Source organism: Macaca mulatta, chromosome 13, assembly GCF_049350105.2.
Source record: "Macaca mulatta isolate MMU2019108-1 chromosome 13, T2T-MMU8v2.0, whole genome shotgun sequence".
Taxonomy (NCBI): Eukaryota; Metazoa; Chordata; class Mammalia; order Primates; family Cercopithecidae; genus Macaca; species Macaca mulatta.
In genome coordinates this window covers 32327538-32348030 of record NC_133418.1, presented here as the reverse complement: position 1 = coordinate 32348030, position 20493 = coordinate 32327538, and positions in this window count along the sequence as shown.

The following is a 20493-nucleotide window of genomic DNA, read 5'->3' as shown; positions in this document are numbered from 1 at the left end:
AGCAAAGAGATCCACGAAATACAGATGTAACTCTGTGAGATGAATTAACAGAACACTAAGCAGTTTCTCAGAAAGCTTCTTTCCAGATTTCATCTGAGGATATTTCCTTTTTCACCATAGTCCTCTAAGGCGTTCCAAATATCAATTTGCCAATTCCACAAGAACTGTCTTAGCGAAAGGCTTCTTGAGGGGAAAGCTGTAACTCTGTGAGATGATTTCACAGAACACAAAGAAGTTTCTCAGAAAGCTTCTTTCTCTTTGTTATCGGAGGATATTTCCTTTGGCCCTATAGTCTTCAAAGGGATCCGAAATATCTGTTCTCAGATTCCACAGAAATAAGGCTAGCAAAGAGATCCACGAAATACAGATGTAACTCTGTGAGATGAATTAACAGAACACTAAGCAGTTTCTCAGAAAGCTTCTTTCCAGATTTCATCTGAGGATATTTCCTTTTTCACCATAGCCCTCTATGGCGTTCCAAATATCACTTTGCCAATTCCACAAGAACTGTCTTAGAGAAAGGCTTCTTGAGGGGAAAACTGTAACTCTGTGAGATGATTTCACAGAACACAAAGAAGTTTCTCAGAAAGCTTCTTTCTCTTTGTTATCGGAGGATATTTCCTTTGGTCCTATAGTCTTCAAAGGGATCCGAAATATTTGTTCTCAGATTCCACAGAAAAAAGGCTAGCAAAGAGATCCACGAAATACAGATGTAACTCTGTGAGTGGAAGTCACATGTAACAGAGCAGTTTCTCAGAAAGCTTCTTTCCAGATTTCATCCGAGGATATTTCCTTTTTCACCGTAGCCCTCTATGACCTTCCAAATATCACTTTGCCAATTCCACAAGAACTGTCTTAGCGAAAGACTTCTTGAGGGGAAAGATATAACTCTGTGAGATGATTTCACAGAACACAAAGAAGTTTCTCAGAAAGCTTCTTTCTCTTTGTTATCGGAGGATATTTCCTTTGGCCCTAGAGTCTTCAAAGGGATCCGAAATATCTGTTCTCAGATTCCACAGAAAAAAGGCTAGCAAAGAGATCCACGAAATACAGATGTAACTCTGTGAGTGGAAGTCACATATAACAGAGCAGTTTCTCAGAAAGCTTCTTTCCAGATTTCATCTGAGGATATTTCCTTTTTCACCATAGCCCTCTATGGCGTTCCAAATATCACTTTGCCAATTCCTCAAGAACTGTCTTAGCGAAAGGCTTCTTGAGGGGAAAGCTGTAACTCTGTGAGATGATTTCACAGAACACAAAGAAGTTTCTCAGAAAGCTTCTTTCTCTTTGTTATCGGAGGATATTTCCTTTGGCCCTATAGTCTTCAAAGGGATCCGAAATATCTGTTCTCAGATTCCACAGAAATAAGGCTAGCAAAGAGATCCACGAAATACAGATGTAACACTGTGAGATGAATTAACAGAACACTAAGCAGTTTCTAAGAAAGCTTCTTTCCAGATTTCATCTGAGGATATTTCCTTTTTCACAATTGCCCTCTATGGGCTTCCAAATATCACTTTGCCAATTCCACAAGAACTGTCTTAGCGAAAGGCTTCTTGAGAGGAAAGCTGTAACTCTGTGAGATGATTTCACAGAACACAAAGAAGTTTCTCAGAAAGATTCTTTCTCTTTGTTATCGGAGGATATTTCCTTTGGCTCTAAAGTCTTCAAAGGGATGGGAAATATCTGTTCTCAGATTCCACAGAAATAAGGCTAGCAAAGAGATCCACGAAATACAGATGTAACTCTGTGAGTGGAAGTCACATATCACAGAGCAGTTTCTCAGAAAGCTTCTTTCCAGATTTCATCTGAGGATATTTCCTTTTTCACCATAGCCCTCTATGGCCTTCCAAATATCACTTTGCCAATTCCACAAGAACTGTCTTAGCGAAAGGCTTCTTGAGGGGAAGCTGTAACTCTGTGAGATGATTTCACAGAACACAAAGAAGTTTCTCAGAAAGCTTCTTTCTCTTTGTTATCGGAGGATATTTCCTTTGGCCCTATAGTCTTCAAAGGGATCCGAAATATCTGTTCTCAGATTCCACAGAAATAAGGCTAGCAAAGAGATCCACGAAATACAGATGTAACTCTGTGAGTGGAAGTCACATATAATAGAGCAGTTTCTCAGAAAGCTTCTTTCCAGATTTCATATGAGGATATTTCCTTTTTCACCATAGACCTCTACGGCGTTCCAAATATCACTTTGCCAATTCCAGAAGAACTGTCTTAGCGAAAGGCTTTTTGAGGGGAAAGATGTAACTCTGTGAGATGATTTCACAGAACACAAAGAAGTTTCTCAGAAAGCTTCTTTCTCTTTGTTATCGGAGGATATTTCCTTTGGCCCGATAGTCTTCAAAGGGATCCGAAATATCTGCTATCAGATTCCAGAGAAATAAGGCTAGCAAAGAGATCCACGAAATACAGATGTAACTCTGTGAGATGAATTAACAGAACACTAAGCAGTTTCTCAGAAAGCTTCTTTCCAGATTTCATCTGAGGATATTTCCTTTTTCACCATAGCCCTCTAAGGCGTTCCAAATATCAATTTGCCAATTCCACAAGAACTGTCTTAGCGAAAGGCTTCTTGAGGGGAAAGCTGTAACTCTGTGAGATGATTTCACAGAACACAAAGAAGTTTCTCAGAAAGCTTCTTTCTCTTTGTTATCGGAGGATATTTCCTTTGGCCCTATTGTCTTCAAAGGGATCCGAAATATCTGTTCTCAGATTCCACAGAAATAAGGCTAGCAAAGAGATCCACGAAATACAGATGTAACTCTGTGAGATGAATTAACAGAACACTAAGCAGTTTCTCAGAAAGCTTCTTTCCAGATTTCATCTGAGGATATTTCCTTTTTCACGATAGCCCTCTATGGCGTTCCAAATATCACTTTGCCAATTCCACAAGAACTGTCTTAGCGAAAGGCTTCTTGAAGGGAAAACTGTAACTCTGTGAGATGATTTCACAGAACACAAAGAAGTTTCTCAGAAAGCTTCTTTCTCTTTGTTATTGGAGGATATTTTCTTTGGTCCTATAGTCTTCAAAGGGATCCGAAATATTTGTTCTCAGATTCCACAGAAAAAAGGCTAGCAAAGAGATCCACGAAATACAGATGTAACTCTGTGAGTGGAAGTCACACATAACAGAGCAGTTTCTCAGAAAGCTTCTTTCCAGATTTCATCTGAGGATATTTCCTTTTTCACCATAGCCCTCTATGACCTTCCAAATATCACTTTGTCAATTCCACAAGAACTGTCTTAGCGAAAGACTTCTTGAGGGAAAAGCTATAACTCTGTGAGATGATTTCACAGAACACAAAGAAGTTTCTCAGAAAGCTTCTTTCTCTTTGTTATCGGAGGATATTTCCTTTGGCCCTAGAGTCTTCAAAGGGATCCGAAATATCTGTTCTCAGATTCCACAGAAATAAGGTAGCAAAGAGATCCACGAAATACAGATGTAACTCTGTGAGTGGAAGTTACATATCACAGCGCAGTTTCTCAGAAAGCTTCTTTCCAGATTTCATCTGAGGATATTTCCTTTTTCACCATAGCCCTCTATGGCGTTCCAAATATGACTTTGCCAATTCCACAAGAACTGTCTTAGCGAAAGGCTTCTTGAGGGGAAAGCTGTAACTCTGTGAGATGATTTCACAGAACTCAAAGAAGTTTCTCAGAAAGCTTCTTTCTCTTTGTTATCGAAGGATATTTCCTTTGGCCCTATAGTCTTCAAAGGGATCCGAAATATCTGTTCTCAGATTCCACAGAAATAAGGCTAGCAAAGAGATCCACGAAATACAGATGTAACTCTGTGAGATGAATTAACAGAACACTAAGCAGTTTCTAAGAAAGCTTCTTTCCAGATTTCATCTGAGGATATTTCCTTTTTCACAATAGCCCTCTATGGGCTTCCAAATATCACTTTGCCAATTCCACAAGAACTGTCTTAGCGAAAGGCTTCTTGAGAGGAAAGCTGTAACTCTGTGAGATGATTTCACAGAACACAAAGAAGTTTCTCAGAAAGATTCTTTCTCTTTGTTATCGGAGGATATTTCCTTTGGCTCTAAAGTCTTCAAAGGGATGGGAAATATCTGTTCTCAGATTCCACAGAAATAAGGCAAGCAAAGAGATCCACGAAATACAGATGTAACTCTGTGAGTGGAAGTCACATATAACAGAGCAGTTTCTCAGAAAGCTTCTTTCCAGATTTCATCTGAGGATATTTCCTTTTTCACCATAGCCCTCTATGGCGTTCCAAATATCACTTTGGCAATTCCAGAAGAACTGTCTTAGCGAAAGGCTTCTTGAGGGGAAAGCTGTAACTCTGTGAGATGATTTCACAGAACACAAAGAAGTTTCTCAGAAAGCTTCTTTCTCTTTGTTATCGGAGGATATTTCCTTTGGCCCGATAGTCTTCAAAGGGATCCGAAATATCTGCTCTCAGAATCCACAGAAATAAGGCTAGCAAAGAGATCCACGAAATACAGATGTAACTCTGTGAGATGAATTAACAGAACACTAAGCAGTTTCTCAGAAAGCTTCTTTCCAGATTTCATCTGAGGATATTTCCTTTTTCACCATAGTCCTCTAAGGCGTTCCAAATATCAATTTGCCAATTCCACAAGAACTGTCTTAGCGAAAGGCTTCTTGAGGGGAAAGCTGTAACTCTGTGAGATGATTTCACAGAACACAAAGAAGTTTCTCAGAAAGCTTCTTTCTCTTTGTTATCGGAGGATATTTCCTTTGGCCCTATAGTCTTCAAAGGGATCCGAAATATCTGTTCTCAGATTCCACAGAAATAAGGCTAGCAAAGAGATCCACGAAATACAGATGTAACTCTGTGAGATGAATTAACAGAACACTAAGCAGTTTCTCAGAAAGCTTCTTTCCAGATTTCATCTGAGGATATTTCCTTTTTCACCATAGCCCTCTATGGCGTTCCAAATATCACTTTGCCAATTCCACAAGAACTGTCTTAGAGAAAGGCTTCTTGAGGGGAAAACTGTAACTCTGTGAGATGATTTCACAGAACACAAAGAAGTTTCTCAGAAAGCTTCTTTCTCTTTGTTATCGGAGGATATTTCCTTTGGTCCTATAGTCTTCAAAGGGATCCGAAATATTTGTTCTCAGATTCCACAGAAAAAAGGCTAGCAAAGAGATCCACGAAATACAGATGTAACTCTGTGAGTGGAAGTCACATGTAACAGAGCAGTTTCTCAGAAAGCTTCTTTCCAGATTTCATCTGAGGATATTTCCTTTTTCACCGTAGCCCTCTATGACCTTCCAAATATCACTTTGCCAATTCCACAAGAACTGTCTTAGCGAAAGACTTCTTGAGGGGAAAGATATAACTCTGTGAGATGATTTCACAGAACACAAAGAAGTTTCTCAGAAAGCTTCTTTCTCTTTGTTATCGGAGGATATTTCCTTTGGCCCTAGAGTCTTCAAAGGGATCCGAAATATCTGTTCTCAGATTCCACAGAAAAAAGGCTAGCAAAGAGATCCACGAAATACAGATGTAACTCTGTGAGTGGAAGTCACATATAACAGAGCAGTTTCTCAGAAAGCTTCTTTCCAGATTTCATCTGAGGATATTTCCTTTTTCACCATAGCCCTCTATGGCGTTCCAAATATCACTTTGCCAATTCCACAAGAACTGTCTTAGCGAAAGGCTTCTTGAGGGGAAAGCTGTAACTCTGTGAGATGATTTCACAGAACACAAAGAAGTTTCTCAGAAAGCTTCTTTCTCTTTGTTATCGGAGGATATTTCCTTTGGCCCTATAGTCTTCAAAGGGATCCGAAATATCTGTTCTCAGATTCCACAGAAATAAGGCTAGCAAAGAGATCCACGAAATACAGATGTAACACTGTGAGACGAATTAACAGAACACTAAGCAGTTTCTAAGAAAGCTTCTTTCCAGATTTCATCTGAGGATATTTCCTTTTTCACAATTGCCCTCTATGGGCTTCCAAATATCACTTTGCCAATTCCACAAGAACTGTCTTACGAAAGGCTTCTTGAGAGGAAAGCTGTAACTCTGTGAGATGATTTCACAGAACACAAAGAAGTTTCTCAGAAAGATTCTTTCTCTTTGTTATCGGAGGATATTTCCTTTGGCTCTAAAGTCTTCAAAGGGATGGGAAATATCTGTTCTCAGATTCCACAGAAATAAGGCTAGCAAAGAGATCCACGAAATACAGATGTAACTCTGTGAGATGAATGAACAGAACACTAAGCAGTTTCTGAGAAAGCTTCTTTCCAGATTTCATCTGAGGATATTTCCTTTTTCACCATAGCCCTCTATGGCCTTCCAAATATCACTTTGCCAATTCCACAAGAACTGTCTTAGCGAAAGGCTTCTTGAGGGGAAGCTGTAACTCTGTGAGATGATTTCACAGAACACAAAGAAGTTTCTCAGAAAGCTTCTTTCTCTTTGTTATCGGAGGATATTTCCTTTGGCTCTAAAGTCTTCAAAGGGATGGGAAATATCTGTTCTCAGATTCCACAGAAATAAGGCAAGCAAAGAGATCCACGAAATACAGATGTAACTCTGTGAGTGGAAGTCACATATAACAGAGCAGTTTCTCAGAAAGCTTCTTTCCAGATTTCATCTGAGGATATTTCCTTTTTCACCATAGCCCTCTATGGCGTTCCAAATATCACTTTGCCAATTCCAGAAGAACTGTCTTAGCGAAAGGCTTCTTGAGGGGAAAGCTGTAACTCTGTGAGAAGATTTCACAGAACACAAAGAAGTTTCTCAGAAAGCTTCTTTCTCTTTGTTATCGGAGGATATTTCCTTTGGCCCGATAGTCTTCAAAGGGATCCGAAATATCTGCTCTCAGAATCCACAGAAATAAGGCTAGCAAAGAGATCCACGAAATACAGATGTAACTCTGTGAGATGAATTAACAGAACACTAAGCAGTTTCTCAGAAAGCTTCTTTCCAGATTTCATCTGAGGATATTTCCTTTTTCACCATAGTCCTCTAAGGCGTTCCAAATATCAATTTGCCAATTCCACAAGAACTGTCTTAGCGAAAGGCTTCTTGAGGGGAAAGCTGTAACTCTGTGAGATGATTTCACAGAACACAAAGAAGTTTCTCAGAAAGCTTCTTTCTCTTTGTTATCGGAGGATATTTCCTTTGGCCCTATAGTCTTCAAAGGGATCCGAAATATCTGTTCTCAGATTCCACAGAAATAAGGCTAGCAAAGAGATCCACGAAATACAGATGTAACTCTGTGAGATGAATTAACAGAACACTAAGCAGTTTCTCAGAAAGCTTCTTTCCAGATTTCATCTGAGGATATTTCCTTTTTCACCATAGCCCTCTATGGCGTTCCAAATATCACTTTGCCAATTCCACAAGAACTGTCTTAGAGAAAGGCTTCTTGAGGGGAAAACTGTAACTCTGTGAGATGATTTCACAGAACACAAAGAAGTTTCTCAGAAAGCTTCTTTCTCTTTGTTATCGGAGGATATTTCCTTTGGTCCTATAGTCTTCAAAGGGATCCGAAATATTTGTTCTCAGATTCCACAGAAAAAAGGCTAGCAAAGAGATCCACGAAATACAGATGTAACTCTGTGAGTGGAAGTCACATGTAACAGAGCAGTTTCTCAGAAAGCTTCTTTCCAGATTTCATCTGAGGATATTTCCTTTTTCACCGTAGCCCTCTATGACCTTCCAAATATCACTTTGCCAATTCCACAAGAACTGTCTTAGCGAAAGACTTCTTGAGGGGAAAGATATAACTCTGTGAGATGATTTCACAGAACACAAAGAAGTTTCTCAGAAAGCTTCTTTCTCTTTGTTATCGGAGGATATTTCCTTTGGCCCTAGAGTCTTCAAAGGGATCCGAAATATCTGTTCTCAGATTCCACAGAAAAAAGGCTAGCAAAGAGATCCACGAAATACAGATGTAACTCTGTGAGTGGAAGTCACATATAACAGAGCAGTTTCTCAGAAAGCTTCTTTCCAGATTTCATCTGAGGATATTTCCTTTTTCACCATAGCCCTCTATGGCGTTCCAAATATCACTTTGCCAATTCCACAAGAACTGTCTTAGCGAAAGGCTTCTTGAGGGGAAAGCTGTAACTCTGTGAGATGATTTCACAGAACACAAAGAAGTTTCTCAGAAAGCTTCTTTCTCTTTGTTATCGGAGGATATTTCCTTTGGCCCTATAGTCTTCAAAGGGATCCGAAATATCTGTTCTCAGATTCCACAGAAATAAGGCTAGCAAAGAGATCCACGAAATACAGATGTAACACTGTGAGATGAATTAACAGAACACTAAGCAGTTTCTAAGAAAGCTTCTTTCCAGATTTCATCTGAGGATATTTCCTTTTTCACAATTGCCCTCTATGGGCTTCCAAATATCACTTTGCCAATTCCACAAGAACTGTCTTAGCGAAAGGCTTCTTGAGAGGAAAGCTGTAACTCTGTGAGATGATTTCACAGAACACAAAGAAGTTTCTCAGAAAGATTCTTTCTCTTTGTTATCGGAGGATATTTCCTTTGGCTCTAAAGTCTTCAAAGGGATGGGAAATATCTGTTCTCAGATTCCACAGAAATAAGGCTAGCAAAGAGATCCACGAAATACAGATGTAACTCTGTGAGATGAATGAACAGAACACTAAGCAGTTTCTGAGAAAGCTTCTTTCCAGATTTCATCTGAGGATATTTCCTTTTTCACCATAGCCCTCTATGGCCTTCCAAATATCACTTTGCCAATTCCACAAGAACTGTCTTAGCGAAAGGCTTCTTGAGGGGAAGCTGTAACTCTGTGAGATGATTTCACAGAACACAAAGAAGTTTCTCAGAAAGCTTCTTTCTCTTTGTTATCGGAGGATATTTCCTTTGGCCCTATAGTCTTCAAAGGGATCCGAAATATCTGTTCTCAGATTCCACAGAAATAAGGCTAGCAAAGAGATCCACGAAATACAGATGTAACTCTGTGAGTGGAAGTCAAATATAATAGAGCAGTTTCTCAGAAAGCTTCTTTCCAGATTTCATATGAGGATATTTCCTTTTTCACCATAGACCTCTACGGCGTTCCAAATATCACTTTGCCAATTCCAGAAGAACTGTCTTAGCGAAAGGCTTTTTGAGGGGAAAGCTGTAACTCTGTGAGATGATTTCACAGAACACAAAGAAGTTTCTCAGAAAGCTTCTTTCTCTTTGTTATCGGAGGATATTTCCTTTGGCCCGATAGTCTTCAAAGGGATCCGAAATATCTGCTATCAGATTCCAGAGAAATAAGGCTAGCAAAGAGATCCACGAAATACAGATGTAACTCTGTGAGATGAATTAACAGAACACTAAGCAGTTTCTCAGAAAGCTTCTTTCCAGATTTCATCTGAGGATATTTCCTTTTTCACCATAGCCCTCTAAGGCGTTCCAAATATCAATTTGCCAATTCCACAAGAACTGTCTTAGCGAAAGGCTTCTTGAGGGGAAAGCTGTAACTCTGTGAGATGATTTCACAGAACACAAAGAAGTTTCTCAGAAAGCTTCTTTCTCTTTGTTATCGGAGGATATTTCCTTTGGCCCTATTGTCTTCAAAGGGATCCGAAATATCTGTTCTCAGATTCCACAGAAATAAGGCTAGCAAAGAGATCCACGAAATACAGATGTAACTCTGTGAGATGAATTAACAGAACACTAAGCAGTTTCTCAGAAAGCTTCTTTCCAGATTTCATCTGAGGATATTTCCTTTTTCACCATAGCCCTCTATGGCGTTCCAAATATCACTTTGCCAATTCCACAAGAACTGTCTTAGCGAAAGGCTTCTTGAGGGGAAAGCTGTAACTCTGTGAGATGATTTCACAGAACACAAAGAAGTTTCTCAGAAAGCTTCTTTCTCTTTGTTATCGGAGGATATTTTCTTTGGTCCTATAGTCTTCAAAGGGATCCGAAATATTTGTTCTCAGATTCCACAGAAAAAAGGCTAGCAAAGAGATCCACGAAATACAGATGTAACTCTGTGAGTGGAAGTCACACATAACAGAGCAGTTTCTCAGAAAGCTTCTTTCCAGATTTCATCTGAGGATATTTCCTTTTTCACCATAGCCCTCTATGACCTTCCAAATATCACTTTGTCAATTCCACAAGAACTGTCTTAGCGAAAGACTTCTTGAGGGGAAAGCTATAACTCTGTGAGATGATTTCACAGAACACAAAGAAGTTTCTCAGAAAGCTTCTTTCTCTTTGTTATCGGAGGATATTTCCTTTGGCCCTAGAGTCTTCAAAGGGATCCGAAATATCTGTTCTCAGATTCCACAGAAATAAGGTAGCAAAGAGATCCACGAAATACAGATGTAACTCTGTGAGTGGAAGTTACATATCACAGCGCAGTTTCTCAGAAAGCTTCTTTCCAGATTTCATCTGAGGATATTTCCTTTTTCACCATAGCCCTCTATGGCGTTCCAAATATGACTTTGCCAATTCCACAAGAACTGTCTTAGCGAAAGGCTTCTTGAGGGCAAAGCTGTAACTCTGTGAGATGATTTCACAGAACGCAAAGAAGTTTCTCAGAAAGCTTCTTTCTCTTTGTTATCGAAGGATATTTCCTTTGGCCCTATAGTCTTCAAAGGGATCCGAAATATCTGTTCTCAGATTCCACAGAAATAAGGCTAGCAAAGAGATCCACGAAATACAGATGTAACTCTGTGAGATGAATTAACAGAACACTAAGCAGTTTCTAAGAAAGCTTCTTTCCAGATTTCATCTGAGGATATTTCCTTTTTCACAATAGCCCTCTATGGGCTTCCAAATATCACTTTGCCAATTCCACAAGAACTGTCTTAGCGAAAGGCTTCTTGAGAGGAAAGCTGTAACTCTGTGAGATGATTTCACAGAACACAAAGAAGTTTCTCAGAAAGATTCTTTCTCTTTGTTATCGGAGGATATTTCCTTTGGCTCTAAAGTCTTCAAAGGGATGGGAAATATCTGTTCTCAGATTCCACAGAAATAAGGCAAGCAAAGAGATCCACGAAATACAGATGTAACTCTGTGAGTGGAAGTCACATATAACAGAGCAGTTTCTCAGAAAGCTTCTTTCCAGATTTCATCTGAGGATATTTCCTTTTTCACCATAGCCCTCTATGGCGTTCCAAATATCACTTTGCCAATTCCAGAAGAACTGTCTTAGCGAAAGGCTTCTTGAGGGGAAAGCTGTAACTCTGTGAGATGATTTCACAGAACACAAAGAAGTTTCTCAGAAAGCTTCTTTCTCTTTGTTATCGGAGGATATTTCCTTTGGCCCTATAGTCTTCAAAGGGATGGGAAATATGTGTTCTCAGATTCCACAGAAATAAGGCTAGCAAAGAGATCCACGAAATACAGATGTAACTCTGTGAGATGAATTAACAGAACACTAAGCAGTTTCTCAGAAAGCTTCTTTCCAGATTTCATCTGAGGATATTTCCTTTTTCACCATAGCCCTCTAAGGCGTTCCAAATATCAATTTGCCAATTCCACAAGAACTGTCTTAGCGAAAGGCTTCTTGAGGGGAAGCTGTAACTCTGTGAGATGATTTCACAGAACACAAAGAAGTTTCTCAGAAAGCTTCTTTCTCTTTGTTATCGGAGGATATTTCCTTTGGCCCTATAGTCTTCAAAGGGATCCGAAATATCTGTTCTCAGATTCCACAGAAATAAGGCTAGCAAAGAGATCCACGAAATACAGATGTAACTCTGTGAGTGGAAGTCACTTATAACAGAGCAGTTTCTCAGAAAGCTTCTTTCCAGATTTCATATGAGGATATTTCCTTTTTCACCATAGCCCTCTACGGCGTTCCAAATATCACTTTGCCAATTCCAGAAGAACTGTCTTAGCGAAAGGCTTCTTGAGGGGAAAGCTGTAACTCTGTGAGATGATTTCACAGAACACAAAGAAGTTTCTCAGAAAGCTTCTTTCTCTTTGTTATCGGAGGATATTTCCTTTGGCCCGATAGTCTTCAAAGGGATCCGAAATATCTGCTCTCAGATTCCACAGAAATAAGGCTAGCAAAGAGATCCACGAAATACAGATGTAACTCTGTGAGATGAATTAACAGAACTCTAAGCAGTTTCTCAGAAAGCTTCTTTCCAGATTTCATCTGAGGATATTTCCTTTTTCACCATAGCCCTCTAAGGCGTTCCAAATATCAATTTGCCAATTCCACAAGAACTGTCTTAGCGAAAGGCTTCTTGAGGGGAAAGCTGTAACTCTGTGAGATGATTTCACAGAACACAAAGAAGTTTCTCAGAAAGCTTCTTTCTCTTTGTTATCGGAGGATATTTCCTTTGGCCCTATAGTCTTCAAAGGGATGGGAAATATCTGTTCTCAGATTCCACAGAAATAAGGGTAGCAAAGAGATCCACGAAATACAGATGTAACTCTGTGAGATGAATTAACAGAACACTAAGCAGTTTCTCAGAAAGCTTCTTTCCAGATTTCATCTGAGGATATTTCCTTTTTCACCATAGCCCTCTATGGCGTTCCAAATATCACTTTGCCAATTCCACAAGAACTGTCTTAGAGAAAGGCTTCTTGAGGGGAAAACTGTAACTCTGTGAGATGATTTCACAGAACACAAAGAAGTTTCTCAGAAAGCTTCTTTCTCTTTGTTATCGGAGGATATTTCCTTTGGTCCTATAGTCTTCAAAGGGATCCGAAATATTTGTTCTCAGATTCCACAGAAAAAAGGCTAGCAAAGAGATCCACGAAATACAGATGTAACTCTGTGAGTGGAAGTCACATGTAACAGAGCAGTTTCTCAGAAAGCTTCTTTCCAGATTTCATCTGAGGATATTTCCTTTTTCACCGTAGCCCTCTATGACCTTCCAAATATCACTTTGCCAATTCCACAAGAACTGTCTTAGCGAAAGACTTCTTGAGGGGAAAGATATAACTCTGTGAGATGATTTCACAGAACACAAAGAAGTTTCTCAGAAAGCTTCTTTCTCTTTGTTATCGGAGGATATTTCCTTTGGCCCTAGAGTCTTCAAAGGGATCCGAAATATCTGTTCTCAGATTCCACAGAAAAAAGGCTAGCAAAGAGATCCACGAAATACAGATGTAACTCTGTGAGTGGAAGTCACATATAACAGAGCAGTTTCTCAGAAAGCTTCTTTCCAGATTTCATCTGAGGATATTTCCTTTTTCACCATAGCCCTCTATGGCGTTCCAAATATCACTTTGCCAATTCCACAAGAACTGTCTTAGCGAAAGGCTTCTTGAGGGGAAAGCTGTAACTCTGTGAGATGATTTCACAGAACACAAAGAAGTTTCTCAGAAAGCTTCTTTCTCTTTGTTATCGGAGGATATTTCCTTTGGCCCTATAGTCTTCAAAGGGATCCGAAATATCTGTTCTCAGATTCCACAGAAATAAGGCTAGCAAAGAGATCCACGAAATACAGATGTAACACTGTGAGATGAATTAACAGAACACTAAGCAGTTTCTAAGAAAGCTTCTTTCCAGATTTCATCTGAGGATATTTCCTTTTTCACAATTGCCCTCTATGGGCTTCCAAATATCACTTTGCCAATTCCACAAGAACTGTCTTAGCGAAAGGCTTCTTGAGAGGAAAGCTGTAACTCTGTGAGATGATTTCACAGAACACAAAGAAGTTTCTCAGAAAGATTCTTTCTCTTTGTTATCGGAGGATATTTCCTTTGGCTCTAAAGTCTTCAAAGGGATGGGAAATATCTGTTCTCAGATTCCACAGAAATAAGGCTAGCAAAGAGATCCACGAAATACAGATGTAACTCTGTGAGATGAATGAACAGAACACTAAGCAGTTTCTGAGAAAGCTTCTTTCCAGATTTCATCTGAGGATATTTCCTTTTTCACCATAGCCCTCTATGGCCTTCCAAATATCACTTTGCCAATTCCACAAGAACTGTCTTAGCGAAAGGCTTCTTGAGGGGAAGCTGTAACTCTGTGAGATGATTTCACAGAACACAAAGAAGTTTCTCAGAAAGCTTCTTTCTCTTTGTTATCGGAGGATATTTCCTTTGGCCCTATAGTCTTCAAAGGGATCCGAAATATCTGTTCTCAGATTCCACAGAAATAAGGCTAGCAAAGAGATCCACGAAATACAGATGTAACTCTGTGAGTGGAAGTCACATATAATAGAGCAGTTTCTCAGAAATCTTCTTTCCAGATTTCATATGAGGATATTTCCTTTTTCACCATAGACCTCTACGGCGTTCCAAATATCACTTTGCCAATTCCAGAAGAACTGTCTTAGCGAAAGGCTTTTTGAGGGGAAAGCTGTAACTCTGTGAGATGATTTCACAGAACACAAAGAAGTTTCTCAGAAAGCTTCTTTCTCTTTGTTATCGGAGGATATTTCCTTTGGCCCGATAGTCTTCAAAGGGATCCGAAATATCTGCTATCAGATTCCAGAGAAATAAGGCTAGCAAAGAGATCCACGAAATACAGATGTAACTCTGTGAGATGAATTAACAGAACACTAAGCAGTTTCTCAGAAAGCTTCTTTCCAGATTTCATCTGAGGATATTTCCTTTTTCACCATAGCCCTCTAAGGCGTTCCAAATATCAATTTGCCAATTCCACAAGAACTGTCTTAGCGAAAGGCTTCTTGAGGGGAAAGCTGTAACTCTGTGAGATGATTTCACAGAACACAAAGAAGTTTCTCAGAAAGCTTCTTTCTCTTTGTTATCGGAGGATATTTCCTTTGGCCCTATTGTCTTCAAAGGGATCCGAAATATCTGTTCTCAGATTCCACAGAAATAAGGCTAGCAAAGAGATCCACGAAATACAGATGTAACTCTGTGAGATGAATTAACAGAACACTAAGCAGTTTCTCAGAAAGCTTCTTTCCAGATTTCATCTGAGGATATTTCCTTTTTCACCATAGCCCTCAATGGCGTTCCAAATATCACTTTGCCAATTCCACAAGAACTGTCTTAGCGAAAGGCTTCTTGAGGGGAAAGCTGTAACTCTGTGAGATGATTTCACAGAACACAAAGAAGTTTCTCAGAAAGCTTCTTTCTCTTTGTTATCGGAGGATATTTTCTTTGGTCCTATAGTCTTCAAAGGGATCCGAAATATTTGTTCTCAGATTCCACAGAAAAAAGGCTAGCAAAGAGATCCACGAAATACAGATGTAACTCTGTGAGTGGAAGTCACACATAACAGAGCAGTTTCTCAGAAAGCTTCTTTCCAGATTTCATCTGAGGATATTTCCTTTTTCACCATAGCCCTCTATGACCTTCCAAATATCACTTTGTCAATTCCACAAGAACTGTCTTAGCGAAAGACTTCTTGAGGGGAAAGCTATAACTCTGTGAGATGATTTCACAGAACACAAAGAAGTTTCTCAGAAAGCTTCTTTCTCTTTGTTATCGGAGGATATTTCCTTTGGCCCTAGAGTCTTCAAAGGGATCCGAAATATCTGTTCTCAGATTCCACAGAAATAAGGTAGCAAAGAGATCCACGAAATACAGATGTAACTCTGTGAGTGGAAGTTACATATCACAGCGCAGTTTCTCAGAAAGCTTCTTTCCAGATTTCATCTGAGGATATTTCCTTTTTCACCATAGCCCTCTATGGCGTTCCAAATATGACTTTGCCAATTCCACAAGAACTGTCTTAGCGAAAGGCTTCTTGAGGGGAAAGCTGTAACTCTGTGAGATGATTTCACAGAACGCAAAGAAGTTTCTCAGAAAGCTTCTTTCTCTTTGTTATCGAAGGATATTTCCTTTGGCCCTATAGTCTTCAAAGGGATCCGAAATATCTGTTCTCAGATTCCACAGAAATAAGGCTAGCAAAGAGATCCACGAAATACAGATGTAACTCTGTGAGATGAATTAACAGAACACTAAGCAGTTTCTAAGAAAGCTTCTTTCCAGATTTCATCTGAGGATATTTCCTTTTTCACAATAGCCCTCTATGGGCTTCCAAATATCACTTTGCCAATTCCACAAGAACTGTCTTAGCGAAAGGCTTCTTGAGAGGAAAGCTGTAACTCTGTGAGATGATTTCACAGAACACAAAGAAGTTTCTCAGAAAGATTCTTTCTCTTTGTTATCGGAGGATATTTCCTTTGGCTCTAAAGTCTTCAAAGGGATGGGAAATATCTGTTCTCAGATTCCACAGAAATAAGGCAAGCAAAGAGATCCACGAAATACAGATGTAACTCTGTGAGTGGAAGTCACATATAACAGAGCAGTTTCTCAGAAAGCTTCTTTCCAGATTTCATCTGAGGATATTTCCTTTTTCACCATAGCCCTCTATGGCGTTCCAAATATCACTTTGCCAATTCCAGAAGAACTGTCTTAGCGAAAGGCTTCTTGAGGGGAAAGCTGTAACTCTGTGAGATGATTTCACAGAACACAAAGAAGTTTCTCAGAAAGCTTCTTTCTCTTTGTTATCGGAGGATATTTCCTTTGGCCCTATAGTCTTCAAAGGGATGGGAAATATGTGTTCTCAGATTCCACAGAAATAAGGCTAGCAAAGAGATCCACGAAATACAGATGTAACTCTGTGAGATGAATTAACAGAACACTAAGCAGTTTCTCAGAAAGCTTCTTTCCAGATTTCATCTGAGGATATTTCCTTTTTCACCATAGCCCTCTAAGGCGTTCCAAATATCAATTTGCCAATTCCACAAGAACTGTCTTAGCGAAAGGCTTCTTGAGGGGAAGCTGTAACTCTGTGAGATGATTTCACAGAACACAAAGAAGTTTCTCAGAAAGCTTCTTTCTCTTTGTTATCGGAGGATATTTCCTTTGGCCCTATAGTCTTCAAAGGGATCCGAAATATCTGTTCTCAGATTCCACAGAAATAAGGCTAGCAAAGAGATCCACGAAATACAGATGTAACTCTGTGAGTGGAAGTCACTTATAACAGAGCAGTTTCTCAGAAAGCTTCTTTCCAGATTTCATATGAGGATATTTCCTTTTTCACCATAGCCCTCTACGGCGTTCCAAATATCACTTTGCCAATTCCAGAAGAACTGTCTTAGCGAAAGGCTTCTTGAGGGGAAAGCTGTAACTCTGTGAGATGATTTCACAGAACACAAAGAAGTTTCTCAGAAAGCTTCTTTCTCTTTGTTATCGGAGGATATTTCCTTTGGCCCGATAGTCTTCAAAGGGATCCGAAATATCTGCTCTCAGATTCCACAGAAATAAGGCTAGCAAAGAGATCCACGAAATACAGATGTAACTCTGTGAGATGAATTAACAGAACTCTAAGCAGTTTCTCAGAAAGCTTCTTTCCAGATTTCATCTGAGGATATTTCCTTTTTCACCATAGCCCTCTAAGGCGTTCCAAATATCAATTTGTCAATTCCACAAGAACTGTCTTAGCGAAAGGCTTCTTGAGGGGAAAGCTGTAACTCTGTGAGATGATTTCACAGAACACAAAGAAGTTTCTCAGAAAGCTTCTTTCTCTTTGTTATCGGAGGATATTTCCTTTGGCCCTATAGTCTTCAAAGGGATCCGAAATATCTGTTCTCAGATTCCACAGAAATAAGGGTAGCAAAGAGATCCACGAAATACAGATGTAACTCTGTGAGATGAATTAACAGAACACTAAGCAGTTTCTCAGAAAGCTTCTTTCCAGATTTCATCTGAGGATATTTCCTTTTTCACCATAGCCCTCTATGGCGTTCCAAATATCATTTTGCCAATTCCACAAGAACTGTCTTAGCGAAAGGCTTCTTGAGGGGAAAACTGTAACTCTGTGAGATGATTTCACAGAACACAAAGAAGTTTCTCAGAAAGCTTCTTTCTCTTTGTTATCGGAGGATATTTCCTTTGGTCCTATAGTCTTCAAAGGGATCCGAAATATTTGTTCTCAGATTCCACAGAAAAAAGGCTAGCAAAGAGATACACGAAATACAGATGTAACTCTGTGAGTGGAAGTCACATATAACAGAGCAGTTTCTCAGAAAGCTTCTTTCCAGATTTCATCTGAGGATATTTCCTTTTTCACCATAGCCCTCTATGACCTTCCAAATATCACTTTGTCAATTCCACAAGAACTGTCTTAGCGAAAGACTTCTTGAGGGGAAAGCTATAAGTCTCTGAGATGATTTCACAGAACACAAAGAAGTTTCTCAGAAAGCTTCTTTCTCTTTGTTATCGGAGGATATTTCCTTTGGCCCTAGAGTCTTCAAAGGGATCCGAAATATCTGTTCTCAGATTCCACAGAAATAAGGTAGCAAAGAGATCCACGAAATACAGATGTAACTCTGTGAGTGGAAGTTACATATCACAGCGCAGTTTCTCAGAAAGCTTCTTTCCAGATTTCATCTGAGGATATTTCCTTTTTCACCATAGCCCCCTATGGCGTTCCAAATATGACTTTGCCAATTCCACAAGAACTGTCTTAGCGAAAGGCTTCTTGAGGGGAAAGCTGTAACTCTGTGAGATGATTTCACAGAACACAAAGAAGTTTCTCAGAAAGCTTCTTTCTCTTTGTTAGCGGAGGATATTTCCTTTGTCCCTATAGTCTTCAAAGGGATGGGAAATATCTGTTCTCAGATTCCACAGAAATTAGGCTAGCAAACAGATCCACGAAATACAGATGTAACTCTGTGAGATGAATTAACAGAACACTAAGCAGTTTCTCAGAAAGCTTCTTTCCAGATTTCATCTGAGGATATTTCCTTTTTCACAATAGCCCTCTATGGGCTTCCAAATATCACTTTGCCAATTCCACAAGAACTGTCTTAGCGAAAGGCTTCCTGAGAGGAAAGCTGTAACTCTGTGAGATGATTTCACAGAATACAAAGAAGTTTCTCAGAAAGATTCTTTCTCTTTGTTATCGGAGGATATTTCCTTTGGCCCTATAGTCTTCAAAGGGATCCGAAATATCTGTTCTTAGATTCCACAGAAATAAGGCTAGCAAAGGGATCCACGAAATACAGATGTAATTCTGTGAGATGAATTAACAGAACACTGAGCAGTTTCTCAGAAAGCTTCTTTCCAGATTTCATCTGAGGATATTTCCTATTTCACCATAGCCCTCTATGGCGTTCCAAATATCACTTTGCCAATTCCACAAGTACTGTCTTAGCGAAAGGCTTCTTGAGGGGAAAGCTGTAACTCTGAGATGATTTCAAAGAACACAAAGAAGTTTCTCAGAAAGCTTCTTTCTCTTTGTTATCGGAGGATATTTCCTTTGGCCCAATAGTCTTCAAAGGGATCCGAAATATCTGTTCTCTGATTCCACAGAAATAAGGCTAGCAAAGAGATCCACGAAATACAGATGTAACTCTGTGAGTGGAAGTCACATATAACAGAGCAGTTTCTCAGAAAGCTTCTTTCCAGATTTCATCTGAGGATATTTCCTTTTTCACCATAGCCCTCTATGACCTTCCAAATATCACTTTGCCAATTCCACAAGAACTGTCTTAGCGAAAGACTTCTTGAGGGGAAAGCTGTAACTCTGTGAGATGATTTCACAGAACACAAAGAAGTTTCTCAGAAAGCTTCTTTCTCTTTGTTATCGCAGGATATTTCCTTTGGCCCTAGAGTCTTCCAAGGGATCCGAAATATCTGTTCTCAGATTCCACAGAAATAAGGTAGCAAAGAGATCCACCAAATACAGATGTAACTCTGTGAGTGGAAGTTACATATCACACCGCAGTTTCTCAGAAAGCTTCTTTCCATATTTCATCTGAGGATATTTCCTTTTTCACCATAGCCCTCTATGGCGTTCCAAATATCACTTTGCCAATTCCACAAGAACTGTCTTAGCGAAAGGCTTCTTGAGGGGAAAGCTGTAACTCTGTGAGATGATTTCACAGAACACAAAGAAGTTTCTCAGAAAGCTTCTTTCTCTTTGTTATCGGAGGATATTTCCTTTGGCCCTATAGTCTTCAAAGGGATGGGAAATATCTGTTCTCAGATTCCACAGAAATTAGGCTAGCAAACAGATCCACGAAATACAGATGTAACTCTGTGAGATGAATTAACAGAACACTAAGCAGTTTCTCAGAAAGCTTCTTTCCAGATTTCATCTGAGGATATTTCCTTTTTCACAATAGCCCTCTATGGGCTTCCAAATATCACTTTGCCAATTCCACAAGAACTGTCTTAGCGAAAGGCTTCCTGAGAGGAAAGCTGTAACTCTGTGAGATGATTTCACAGAATACAAAGAAGTTTCTCAGAAAGATTCTTTCTCTTTGTTATCGGAGGATATTTCCTTTGGCCCTATAGTCTTCAAAGGGATCCGAAATATCTGTTCTTAGATTCCACAGAAATAAGGCTAGCAAAGGGATCCACGAAATACAGATGTAATTCTGTGAGTTGAATTAACAGAACACTGAGCAGTTTCTCAGAAAGCTTCTTTCCAGATTTCATCTGAGTATATTTCCTATTTCACCATAGCCCTCTATGGCGTTCCAAATATCACTTTGCCAATTCCACAAGTACTGTCTTAGCGAAAGGCTTCTTGAGGGGAAAGCTGTAACTCTGAGATGATTTCAAAGAACACAAAGAAGTTTCTCAGAAAGCTTCTTTCTCTTTGTTATCGGAGGA